Here is a 12,494-nt window from a genome sequence, read left to right as displayed (position 1 = left end):
AAGTGGCGTATTAAATATCTCCAGGCAATTCCAAGCCCTTCAGAACCCACATCATCACTCGTCTTCTGCTTTAATTTTATCGTATGCCTTCTGGGCTCCCTGGTCACAGGTCGCTTTACGATTCCTGCCTGCAATGTGTTTGTACCACTCCTCCCATCACCAGATATGTCCCCTCTTCGCAGCACCTAAATACACATTTGCCTTTACTCCTTTCTGCTGGGGGTTTTCCACTGCCGTCAGTCACTTGCAGAGACCAGATTTCCTCTGCCTTTCGTCCGGGTCAGCATCCTCACCTCCTTCCAGCAGATTATTACAATAAACGACACTGGGTTGCTCCTCTCACGACTCTTTAAGCTCAGGCCTGAAGCAGGCAACATAAATTTTGAAACAAACCTCTGAGTCTTTATACAGCGAGGCATTAAAGAATACAACAGCTTCATGAATTCAGGCAGAATTCATAACTTTGATACAGCTGAAATGTCCTAAACCTTCACTTTATATTTCCACGCCTTGATGCCATAGGAGGCTGATGACTCTCCAAGGGCTTTGCTGCAGAAGAAAGTTGTATCGCTGCAGAACTTAATGCGAATCCATAAACCAATACAGTTCAGCTGGAGCGAGGACTGCGCGGACACTGATTTCCATATAAAGTAGCTTATTATGGGCTAGTCAAATTTGTTCCCAACCAAACCAGGAAAAATTGGTATTACTTGTATTGATTTAAATTTAGAGATTAGTTGTAGCGAGATGGCTTTCTCCTGTAGTCGATCTCTGCGATGTGTCGGTGAGGACGGCACAGCGAGACGCCAGCACGGGGAGCTGCGTCTCTGGCTGCAGAGTAATTCTCTGCCGTCCCTGCAGCACCTCATCTTGTGCTCAAAACGTTGGTCCTCGCCCTGGTCTATGGCTGCACAGTCGGTGTGAATGCGCTCATGCCGTACCCTAACATCTGTCTTTACAAAACCGCAATGGTTTTACCTTGGCCTTATACACCTCAGCTTGACTTCTGATGGGACGCAGCATTGGTAGGAAAAAGGAACGTACAGGATGGCGTTCAGCTGTTGCACGGATGGAGCAGATAAGTAGCTACTCTTTCTCTGATTTCAGTGATTTTTTAATTAACATCTATCAGATTCAGAATCCTTCAGATTCATAGATAAAAGTAATTTTAAAAGCTCAAGGTACCGTAAAAAGCAGAAGGTCTGTGCTTTTATAAAATCACACAGCATACAAATGACTTTTCTTCAGTAAAAAATCCCGAGTTGTGATTTTGTATTACATCTTTTGCTACAGAAAAAAACACCTAGGATCTAGGTAGTGGCTAACACAAAGACCGGTGGGTGAGAAGATCCCAATTCGAATGTGTTTTCCTGGTTATTTTAGTGACTTGTTGAGTACCAGCGCGAGAAGAACCCACTCCGTTCCCTGCACTTGTTTTGAGTCTCTGCGCTGTGATTAACAGTACTTCACGGCACTTCTGTGAAGCGTTCTGCAAAGTTTTCAGACAGAGTAAGTCACAGAATTATATGCTGTGCATTACCATAATTATGCATGTGTACGCTGATGCATTTCTATTAATTAAGTAGCCAACCAGGAAAATTTCAGTCCTAGTAAGTCCTAATAGGCTTAGGCAACGTATTAGCTAAGAATGACTTGAAAATACGTCTCAGAAAGGTGCTGTCACCTGGTGTTGACGCCGCGGAGAAGACATTTGCCCAAAGTAGAGGAATCGGGAGGACGGATCCATCAAGGCGAGACACGAGGAAACCCTTTCCCTCAGGACTGGAGTGGGAACAAATGGAAATAATTATTCTGGAGAGTAAGTAACCGAAATTCCTGTTACAAGGACTGTTTTAGCCATAAGCTAGCGAAGAGATGAAAAACTGCCATCAGAATGAAAAGTGCTAGAAGCAGCAGAAACGCATGCAACTGAAAGGTTAGCAATTGGGTAGGAAAAAGGAGAAAAAAAACCCTGCAGAATCTTCACTCTCAGCAAAAATTTAAGGAAAAATCCAACAGACTCTGTTTAAAGAAATCGTTTACAGCGATTTTCTTTACTCCCAAGTTATAGCGTGCATGTTCTCATTCCAGCTGAATAAGGGAGCCTTTTTGCTGATGCAGAACACATCTTACTAGTTCATTTTCAGTACAATGCACAGAGAATTAGGTGCACAATTCCTGGTAACAAGAATGGAGATTGCGCACGTCTCCTTCCTTCCTGCACATTGTGGAATAAATAACCAGGAGTGTAGGGCAGAGAACGCCAGACACATAACTCTTGCTTTGGTTAGCAGGAGTCGGAGGGCTACGGTTAAAATCTATCCTAAAACAGAGGAAATATTTCTCTGCTACAGCAATTCCTCCTATCTACCATTTACAAGACCGATGACCAGCCTCAATATGCAGCAGTTGAATACAAAGCAGGCTGCTAGCTCTGCGCTGTGTAAAACCATCAAAAATAAATGCCTGAATTTTACCTTCTTGGGAAATAATGTCAACATCAGCACAAGCATGCCTTGCTTCCAGTATAATCTCAATCGGGGCGCAATTCAACTCTGACGGGCTTTTGTAAATATGTGACTGACCTTTTTAAGCGTGTGACATGGGCTTCAGCAAGGCTTCACTGGCTTCAATATCTGCCTGATCCGCCGAGGTGATGAGCTCCTTCCGCACTCATTTTCCTCGTCAGGATTTAAGAGCACGCAGACTCTCAGAGCTGGGCCCTAAGCACTCAATTCAGCATCCATGAAACAAGCATGACATTGGTCCGTGACATTGGTACTTGACTTTGATGGACACATGGGTCTAAGCCAGAGGCAGAGCTACATTCAGTCACTTACGGAGAGAAATGTGTTTTTTCTTGCAGCAGAAAGGCAGAAAATATCTTCTTGAGAAAATGTTTTACGACAAAACTTTCAACCTACTTGTAGGATTATAATGTCTGTTGTTTTATAGCTTCTTCTAATTGGTTTTTTTTCTTTTATCAAGAAAAAAGGGGTACATCTCTCTGACTGAACGGAACATGCTGGACCCGTCCCTGGCACTGAGGCCAGCTAGCACAGGATGGCTATCAATCATGCTTATTATTAAAGCCTTCCCCTCTTCGGAGCAGAGTGGCGTGTCCAAACCACATATAGAAAACAGCCCAAACTAACTCTTAAGCCCTGTCTAGGACAGGAATGGTCTGGAGAAGTGCTGACCCCAGCCGAAACCATGCTAACAGCTTCCAGCTAACAGTGGGAAGCACAGACGGCGGCACTATTCCCTATTCTGGCCCAGCTACAGCCAAACCGCATGGGATGAGCCCCCTGGAAGCGCTAGCACCTTCCCAGCAGCATCCTCCCACCACCGACCGCCACAGCCCCACGTGGCCTTGGACAGACGGCTTCTCGGATGTGCAGACTGGTACATTTTCAACTGTTAATGTCATCGTTGAGCCCTGTATTCAGATTTCCATCCAGAGGGCTGGTTTTGCACCAGCTGCAGTGGGCAGGTTCGTCTTTCAGCTACAGCCCGTGGACTCATTTTACGGAGGTCTCCAAGTAATGACTGTGAGGTTTCTAACTGGCAGTCTGAGCTCGAGAGTCCCCCTTTTTTTAGGAGATAGCTAAAACATGACACCCTTTTACCAACTAACTGAAACAAAGACAATCTCTTTGTTTTTAATGCAAGTTGATGGTGATGAGTTAGATGCAACTGGATTCTGTAATCGTTAATGACTCTTATGAAGGGAAGGTTACTGTATGCAAGTCCTATAACTCTAGTTTCCAGAACTGGTCGACAAGAGAGAGAATCTTCCAGTAAATAAAGTGGACCAAATTAATTCCTGAATTATACCCTATAATAATGACAGGAGACTGCTCCTGCTGTAAAGGATACGCAGCGTCTTTCATTCTTTCTCTGTAAAAACAAAGCACACTCACCAAGGAACAGAAAGACAAAATTCAGCAGTGCCTGTATGGCTAAAATGTGCGGTATTTCAGGCTCTCATCAAAAGCTGCTTCTGTGGCACGTCCACGTGTTCATACAGTCAGGGCACTGAGACTATGCCAGCTACAAATTGTGTCTCGCTTGCAGCTCTGATGAGGAATCGTTTTCATAGCGAACCAGCGAGTGGCCCTGCCTGGAGCTCCTGTCTGAGCCTCTTCGTGCATCTATAAATAGCAAATCATCAACTCACCTCCTCTGAGCTCATCACACGCTCCCGTACTTCACCGCCTGCCTGTTTGTTGAAGCTGTCACCGTGACTCAGATCTCCCCTATCAGATTCCCTGTGCAGGGAGATTCCCCATACATTATATGGCGTCGTGAGGCTATAAAGCTACTTAGGTTTATATCACCTAAGCTGCTTAGGTTTCTATCACCAGAAGTGATATGCTGTTGAAGAACCTGACATTTGAAGCAATGTAATTACAATTTAAGGTCTCAGAGCTCCGAATCACTTAAGTTAACAGAGAGGGTCTGCATCGTTTTGATGACAACGTGGAGTGAAAATGAAGTGTCAAAATGTCATACACAAAAACAATGTCAAACATAAAGCTACGACCATGTAGGGCTGCAACATTTCGCTGATCCTCTTGCAAAATTCCCTACAATCTACTGGGCATCAATCCCTTTCCATTACATCCAGCCCCCTGCTCAACAAAAATATTATTATTTACACTGTGAAACAAAATGTGCTGTTATTCTTTGCTTAAGGTACACACTGATGAAGAAAGATGTTTCTCATTGTAATAGACTGTTAATTTTCAGACTTTATTATAATTGCTGAAATGACTGTAACTGCAACACCAATCTAATCTAGCTTTCAAACTCCTATAATGGTATTACTCACGTATTCATCAAAGCACTGGATTGTTTGCACTAGAAAACTCCAGATAACCTGCTTACTCAGTGACGCCAGAGATATCTGTCAGGCCCTAATATTTCATTTCCTGAATAAATGTTTCATAGACTCCATACGCTGAATGTGAGAAGAGTAAAATATTCTTTTGATCCTTCGTTTGAAATATTTTCTTCGTCCTTTAAAAATGAATGTAAACCAGCATGCAGTCAGCAGTAAGACAATTAAGTTGGATAAACTGATATACACAGATTTAATGACATTTCGTATTCTTCGAAGTGATGTAAAACCAAAGAGTCTCACTCTTCTCCTGCATACGCCTGACCTCTACTTTGCCAGGTTTAGGGATGAAATATCCCTGAAGATGCTGCCATTCAAGCCGAGTGTTCATAGCTAGCCTTGGTGCCATAGCTGGCTGGCATGTACCACACACTCAGCGTCTGTGCAGTCCCACCCTTGAGATCCAGGGTGGATTTGAAGATTTGCACCCGTGCGTGCCCAGCATTTCACCAACTAATATTGCCGTAGGTCCTGGCCTGCCCGTACCGAATTCAGAAACAAGAAGTCTCATGATTGACCTAGAGGATCTGTTTCTCATAAAATAAAAATACTAGAAAATTCTGTACTTGTTAATTTAACCCATCCAGGAATGCTGTGACATTAATACCCACAAAACAGCAAGGAAAGCATAATTACAAGAGTTGTGAGTCCATCCTTCTTTAAATGGATGTGCATCAGTAGAGCTGGAGAGCTAGCATGAGAGCTAGGCTGCTTTTCGTGTTGACCCTCCATAACTCTTACCTGCTTGGTAAGCAAATACAGTTTGTGGGAAAGAACAAAAACAAGCAGCAATTCAACTTGCAGTAGTTTAGAATACTTTGAAGAATCCTTTTAGAAACACAGAACTGCAGAAAAAGAGAGGTGGAGATCACCTGGCCTATGAAAACCGTATTGTGTGACCTGGTTTTGGAGCTGAAATGCCCACACTGAGGACAGCTTGGCTTCTTACTTCAGGTGTGCATAGCTCTGTAATTATTATGAAATGTATAAATTGCCACACTTATCTATTTATTTATTACAATGTTTGATAGTTGATTAGCGAGACCGCTAGCTTTCTTGGCAGTGATTATCATGTTGGTATTTTCTTTCCTTCTGTGCCTGACTCTGTTCCCTGTCACCACCTGCCTTCCACTTGGGCTGCAAGCCCTTTGGAATAAAGACAACGCACTGGTTTTGTTTGTGTAGAGCCCGTAGCATGTAGGCTCCCGGCCGTGACCAGAACTCTGAGACACTATAATAATTCAAATGCTAATATGCCAACAGAATCCAGTGTCGTACATTGAGAATTTATTTCCACTCTGCTTTAAAACACCAATAAATAAGAATTTTACTTGTGGTGTTGCTTATTTTGTTATGTGTTTTTACCAAGGGAGCCAGTAGAACCCTGAGCTGGTTAAAGCTTATTTCAAGTTAATTTAAAATAATGCACTCTCTCTCTAGACTCATACATCTTTACACAGAAAATGGCAAGCAATCCAGAACATTCAAAGCATAACGACATTCAGATGTGTCTAGACATAAATAGCAACTTCTAAACCAAGAATTTGCCTCTGGAGTCTTTTCAGTAGGCTCCCAAATAGAAAATATTTAAAGGGAGACCATGATAGTATAATTTCTCTTTGTTTGAGGCAAGGATGGAGTGAATGTGTCATGAGGCACTAAGAAAGAATAAGAGAAATCTCAGTGAGCCAAAATGAAAGGACTTCATTATAGACAAAATCCTTAGTCCATTTAAATCAATCGTAAATCTGTTGACTTCAGCAGCCAAGGCTTTCATGACACAGCTTCAACCAAAACCAATTTTCAGCACCACATTGTACAATGCGAGGCCTCGATTTTCTCTTTTCCTGTAAATTACTAAGGATCTTCATACACAGGAGCTGCAGGATCCGGCCATATGCCTATCGCTGAGCCCAGACAGAGCCCCCACTCGAAGCTGTGGCTGGAGCAGGGCTCACCAGGGGCTTCCAACAACCCCTTGAGCAATATCCCAAACTTCCAGAATGGAAAAACCCTTTCTAAATGTGAGTATACTTGGGATTTCTTTGTGTATTAGTAAATCATTGGAATTTCACTGCTTAGAAGCTAGTGTTTTAACAACTTTACATTTAAAAGAGTGCCCTCAAGAATAGCTGGCACACAACCCGCGACAGGCAGGCACTAACACTACCTGCCAACAGCACCCAGTCGTACCACCACTGACCCCTCCAAGCAGGAGACGTGGGAGACTGAAACACTCCCCTCCCATCCCGGTTTCCAGGGAAAGACACCAGCCACAAGTGAAAGAAGGAGAGCTCTGCCTTTGCCTCGTGGGTTATCATACTGTAAACCCCCCCCTTATCTACAAACACAGCAAGCTTGAAGCAGATGAATCGCAGTGCAAATACCTATCATTTCTCCGGGTTTAATTTCTTTATACAGAAGAGCAAGCACACAAACAAAACTGGGAACAACAAATTGAGTTCTCCAGTCTACTCCTTTTCCCACTTAATAAAGGGTATGCTTTGCTACCACTTAATTCAATGGAAAAATTCCTTTAGGTCTCCATGGGAACAGCATTGGGTCTATAATACTTAACCATAAGTACCAAATTCTATAAGCTTTGGCTGAAACTTTTTAGTGTCCTTTTAAAGATCTCTGCGGATAAAGAACTTCAGGCTCTGGAGTCAATAAAGTCAATGAAGCGGCTTTCACAGGCATCAAAAGTTCACTTTCAAACTTTTCTACAAAATAGTTACTGGAATTTGGGGAAAGCGAGCACAAAGAAAACACTGTAATAACTAACACAATGACCCTTTCAACAAGGAAAGCGAGCAGCCTTTTTAATGAAATTGGACTTAACGTACGTTTGGACCAGACAGCGAAAGGAAATCTCTCACCAGCACATCACAAGGCCAATAATGTGTAAACAGATAATAGCAAGAGCTGTGTGGTTCATAATTAATTCAAAAGAGATGGCATTTCTGCCTTCTTCCCGGATTTGGTCAGTCATTGAAGACAATCTGCCTCTCAGTCTGTGTGAAGGACCGTATTTCAGAACTAAATCCTTTGATTCCCATCGTGATAGCAGTAACATGAAGTACTAAAAATAACAATATTTACATTTACTGGACATTGTACTTGTGTGGCAGAATTCTGGACAAAACCCTGAACCCATAAGCTTCTCTTCACACCCAAGTAAACTTCAAAATGAACAGAAATATAAATAATAAATAAACAGTTATGATAATGAACAGTGTTATTAATAATCTGATGCCAAGACCGAGCAGTTTGAAGTTCAACTCAGCTTTGAAAAGAATGTGGATGTGTTCACTGATTTGTAAGCAAAGGTTTATCTAGGATAAAAACAAACGTGGGTCTCAGATGCTTGGGATGACCTTACTTTGACCAAGTAGTTCCCCGATGAATATGTATTTAGGTTCCCCTTTGTGCCGGAGCTGCAGGAGTGCGGAGGTGTTGCTGTGCCAGGTAGAGCCTCTGCTCGGGCTGCAGTATCCTTTCCAGCTTTGCGGCTCCCCAGCTCAGCCTATGGTATGTGTACCAAATTGGCAGCTGTCAAAATTATTCAGCTTAGAAATGAATCAGACACGGCAGTTAGTGACCCAAACTGAAAAACAAGGAAAGAAACACAAGATCTTTTCAGTTATACGGGTTGAGGACTGCTTACCCCAATGCTACAGGTGGAGGCTCGGGTAGGCGAAATCTACCCACCTTCGAAGCTAACGGCCTCTACAGCGAGGCCTCTAATAAATCAGTCAGCGCCATCATACCATAATACTGCCTTTATACTGTAGTTTGACCCGGCCCTAGCACATGGTTAAGGGCAAAAATAATTTATTTTATGACATCACTGAATTCCTGATTAAAACATTCACATACTGGGATTTTAAAACGCACTTTCTTTTACTAACGTTTCACTAGCTCAGAAAATCCCACGCTACGTGCTTTGACCACATCATAAAGAAAAAGGCTTCACTTTGGATGCTGAACAACATAGACTGTTTAAGGGTAGCATGTTTACTTTCTGGCAGGATACAGCTTTCACACAGACCAGCTCAGAAATATGACTCTGACACAAGCATTAAGAATGGATTCACGCAGCCATGGAGGCTGGAACATTACCATTAGTGGGACAGTACCAAATACAGAAGATACCTTGTCTTAAAGATCTTTATTTTCAGTGCAGAAACATGGGAGAATGACAAGAAACCTTTAGGGAATATTGCAATTTCCATAGCTTGTGATGCTAATTACAGTCATTATCAGAGTCTAAAAAGTTCTGCGTATTTTTTGTTCTCTGCTGATGGTAGCTGGGATAGGAGACAAACTCAAGGTGCAATAACAATGCTAAGCAAAAAAAAAACAAAACCCAAACCCTAAACCCCAAGCCCCATTTATTTTCAATACTACTACCTAATTATTTAAAGTTTCTGTAATAATCAACTCAAAAGCCCTCTCCTCTCCCATTACACACATAATCCAAGGTATATTCCTTTCTAAAATGACAACTTCTATCCTTTAAATGCACAGCCAAAGCAGAGCAGCATAGGGTTTTTAACAGGTTCTCTTCTTTGATTCTTACATACTTTTATTTTTTTTAGATTTAGCTCCTTTTTCTGTTGCCTCTTACACCATTCTTCTTTCAATATGAAGAGATTCCTAGAGATTAATGGTGAAGAAGACTCATGTTCAACAAAACTGTCCGCACGCGTACAGTAACACACAATTCTTCTTTGGTCTCCTAGTTTTTGACTGTTTTTATCCCCAAAGCTTTTATGAAATACAAAGAATGTCTCCTAAATCACTCACCACTGGCTACATGGCGTTCGTATGTCTCAAGGGCTGGATCCAAGCAAGGGTTTGTAACAGTGACTAGTGCAAGATCTGAGTTTACACCTCCTAAAGAGGTCAGGTGCCCTGAGGAGCTGTAAGCCATCGCCGGCACGGGCAGCAGGCAGCTGCGGAGCTGGGCAGTAGGATATCTGCTGTATAGGAGAGTGCCTTAAATCCTGCGCTTCTCTGGTCTATGTGGACCAAAGCCAGTGTGCTCAAAACACAGGAGGAGGAGGCACCATCCTATTTTTCTACGCTTACACAGCAGTCAGAGGCCTGAGTTTATTCCTTGCCTGAGGAATTTTGAACCCACAGCTTTTCCTTTCCAGGAGAATACTCCAATGCTACAGGGGGGACACACGTATTCTGTACCCTGTTGAAGCTCTTCTGTTAGAAAGATTAACGAAATCAGGGAGAGAAGGCCAGATAATTGTTTTATCCAGTGACTTAAATAACAAATTAAACAGAGTGCTGGAGCTGGGGCTGCTCACAAATGCCTGCCCACTCGTCTGGAGTCTCTGGTCACTCGTTTCCCACTTGCAGTCCAACCAGCCTCTCATTCTGTCCTGCACTGTGGAGCCCCATCAAAAGGAGGGGTGGAGAACGCCGCCTTGCCAACCCACACATTACAGCAGATTGTCTGTTGATTACATCTTTCCTCTTCCAAAAAACAACTCTAAACAAATAAGGCATAGTATTTGCCTGGGACAGCTTCCACAAACAGTAAAATGCTCAAATAAAAACACTAGGTAGGGAAGTCTGGCCAGATAAGGCTCTTCCTCTCCTCCGCATTTTGATACACATCAACAGCTACTCTCAGGGAATCCTGACATGCTGAACACAAAGTATTTTACTATCTGTCTATGTTATCCTACCTATTTTACTTCGAGTATTTAAATGCCACTGTAGCGATCAGGGAATCTTCCTTTTTTCCTGTAAATTTTTTATTAGGGACCTCCTAATCTCTAAATATTTAAAGCTTTATTTGTTTGACACATTGAATTAATTGACTATTAATACAAAACCTCCCACAAAGAAGCGACAGATACACCACCTCGAGCTGCGATTTCTTTGCTTCTCACAGCCTAAGGCCTCGATTCTGCAATTACACACATTTATCTGTACTACAGCAAAGAATCCCAATGGGATGACTCACGCTAGTGAAGTTAATCACATTTGTGAAGATCTGAGTCCCATCGTTTTGGCTTGGGACTGTGTTTGGATGAGACATCTTCAGGGAACCAAGATCTGAAGAAAGTAGCACCAGCAGCGCGGTGTTTGATGCCTCTTATGAATAATGTTAGTACGACAAACCTGAAGGCAAAGGTGTTCTTGTACTTGAAACTCAGACTGGGGAATCGCCACGAATGGCTCAAGCCTACAGCCCAGCCACCGCCTTCCTCTTGACCTACATGAAACTACTGCAGATCTGGATGCCTCCGTCCATCCACCTGTAAAATCAGGTGAATAACGTGCGTATATAGCATGAAAGCACTGGTGAGTAATTTAAAAATGTCTCCAAAGTGATTTTAGATCTTTATACGGAATCCCACGGAAAAGAAGTGAACTGTTCAGTATCAGTGAACCAAAGCCCCATGAGAAGCTATAAAACCAAAATCTGTGTACTCATCAGTACTTCCTTAATTAATCCCACTGTCCTAGCAAGCTTAGTGTATTACATTTCCTAATTAATCAATTAAAAAATAAAGCATCCCAGTACACTTTAAGAAATTAACTGTACCACAAAGTTTATCATTACTATACTGTGCTCTTGTGAATTGGTATACTTGAACTTTTTTGACCTTAAATTTCATTGGACTCCTGTTCTTTGTAGCATAAAGAGGGAAAGGGCGGTATCTGCTTCCACGCTGTCCATTATCCACACTCCTTACCCGTTGTTTTGGCAACAGAAAGTTCTTAGGATGCTGCCCTGGTTTCGGCTGGGATAGAGTTTATTTTCTTCCCAGTAGCTGGTATAGTGCTGTCTTTTGGATTTAGCATGAGAATAATGTTGATAACACGCTGATGGTTTAGTTGTTGCTGAGTAATGTTTATGCTAGCCAAAGACTTTTCAGCTTCCCATGCTCTGCCGGCTGCAGAAGCTGGGAGGGGGCACAGCCAGGAGAGCTGATCCAAACTGGCCACAGGGCTATTCCATACCATATGGCCTCATGCGCAGTATAGAAACTGAGGGAGTTGGTCAGGGGCAGCAATCGCTGTTTGGGGACGGGCTGGGCGTTCGTCGGTGAGCAGTTGTATCACTTGTCTTTTCCTGGGTTTTGTTCCTCTCTCGCTCTCTTGTTGTTTTCCTTCTCATTACAATTTATTATTTTTGTTCCAATTATTAAACTGTTCTTATCTCAACCCACGAGTTTTCTTACTTTTGCTCTTCCGATTCTCTCCCCCATCCCACGGCGGGGAGGGTGAGTGAGCGGCCGCGTGGCGCTTAAGTGCCGACTGGGGCTAAACCACAACAGATGCCCAGCCACACTGTGCGTTTGGGGCATTTTCACTCTCTCCCGGAGCAGGGGTGGATTACCCTTCGCTTGCAACACCCGGCTGCCAAGCCGACACCAGCGGTGGCGAAACCCAGCCTGTGCTGTCCCCGGCCCATTTATCTCCAGGTGAAGCCCCCGCAGGTGGTTTCTCCGAGGACAGCCGAAGGCAGCCCAGCTGTGCCACCGAGCTGCTAACAGGGGCCGGGATCGGTTATGGCAGCTCGTCTGACACCACCTCCCCGGGGACTTCCCGGGCTTTC

Source organism: Mycteria americana, chromosome 8 (genome assembly GCF_035582795.1).
Source record: "Mycteria americana isolate JAX WOST 10 ecotype Jacksonville Zoo and Gardens chromosome 8, USCA_MyAme_1.0, whole genome shotgun sequence".
Classification (NCBI taxonomy): Eukaryota; Metazoa; Chordata; class Aves; order Ciconiiformes; family Ciconiidae; genus Mycteria; species Mycteria americana.
The sequence above is the reverse complement of the archived record's forward strand: the minus strand, read 5'-3'. Positions refer to the sequence as shown.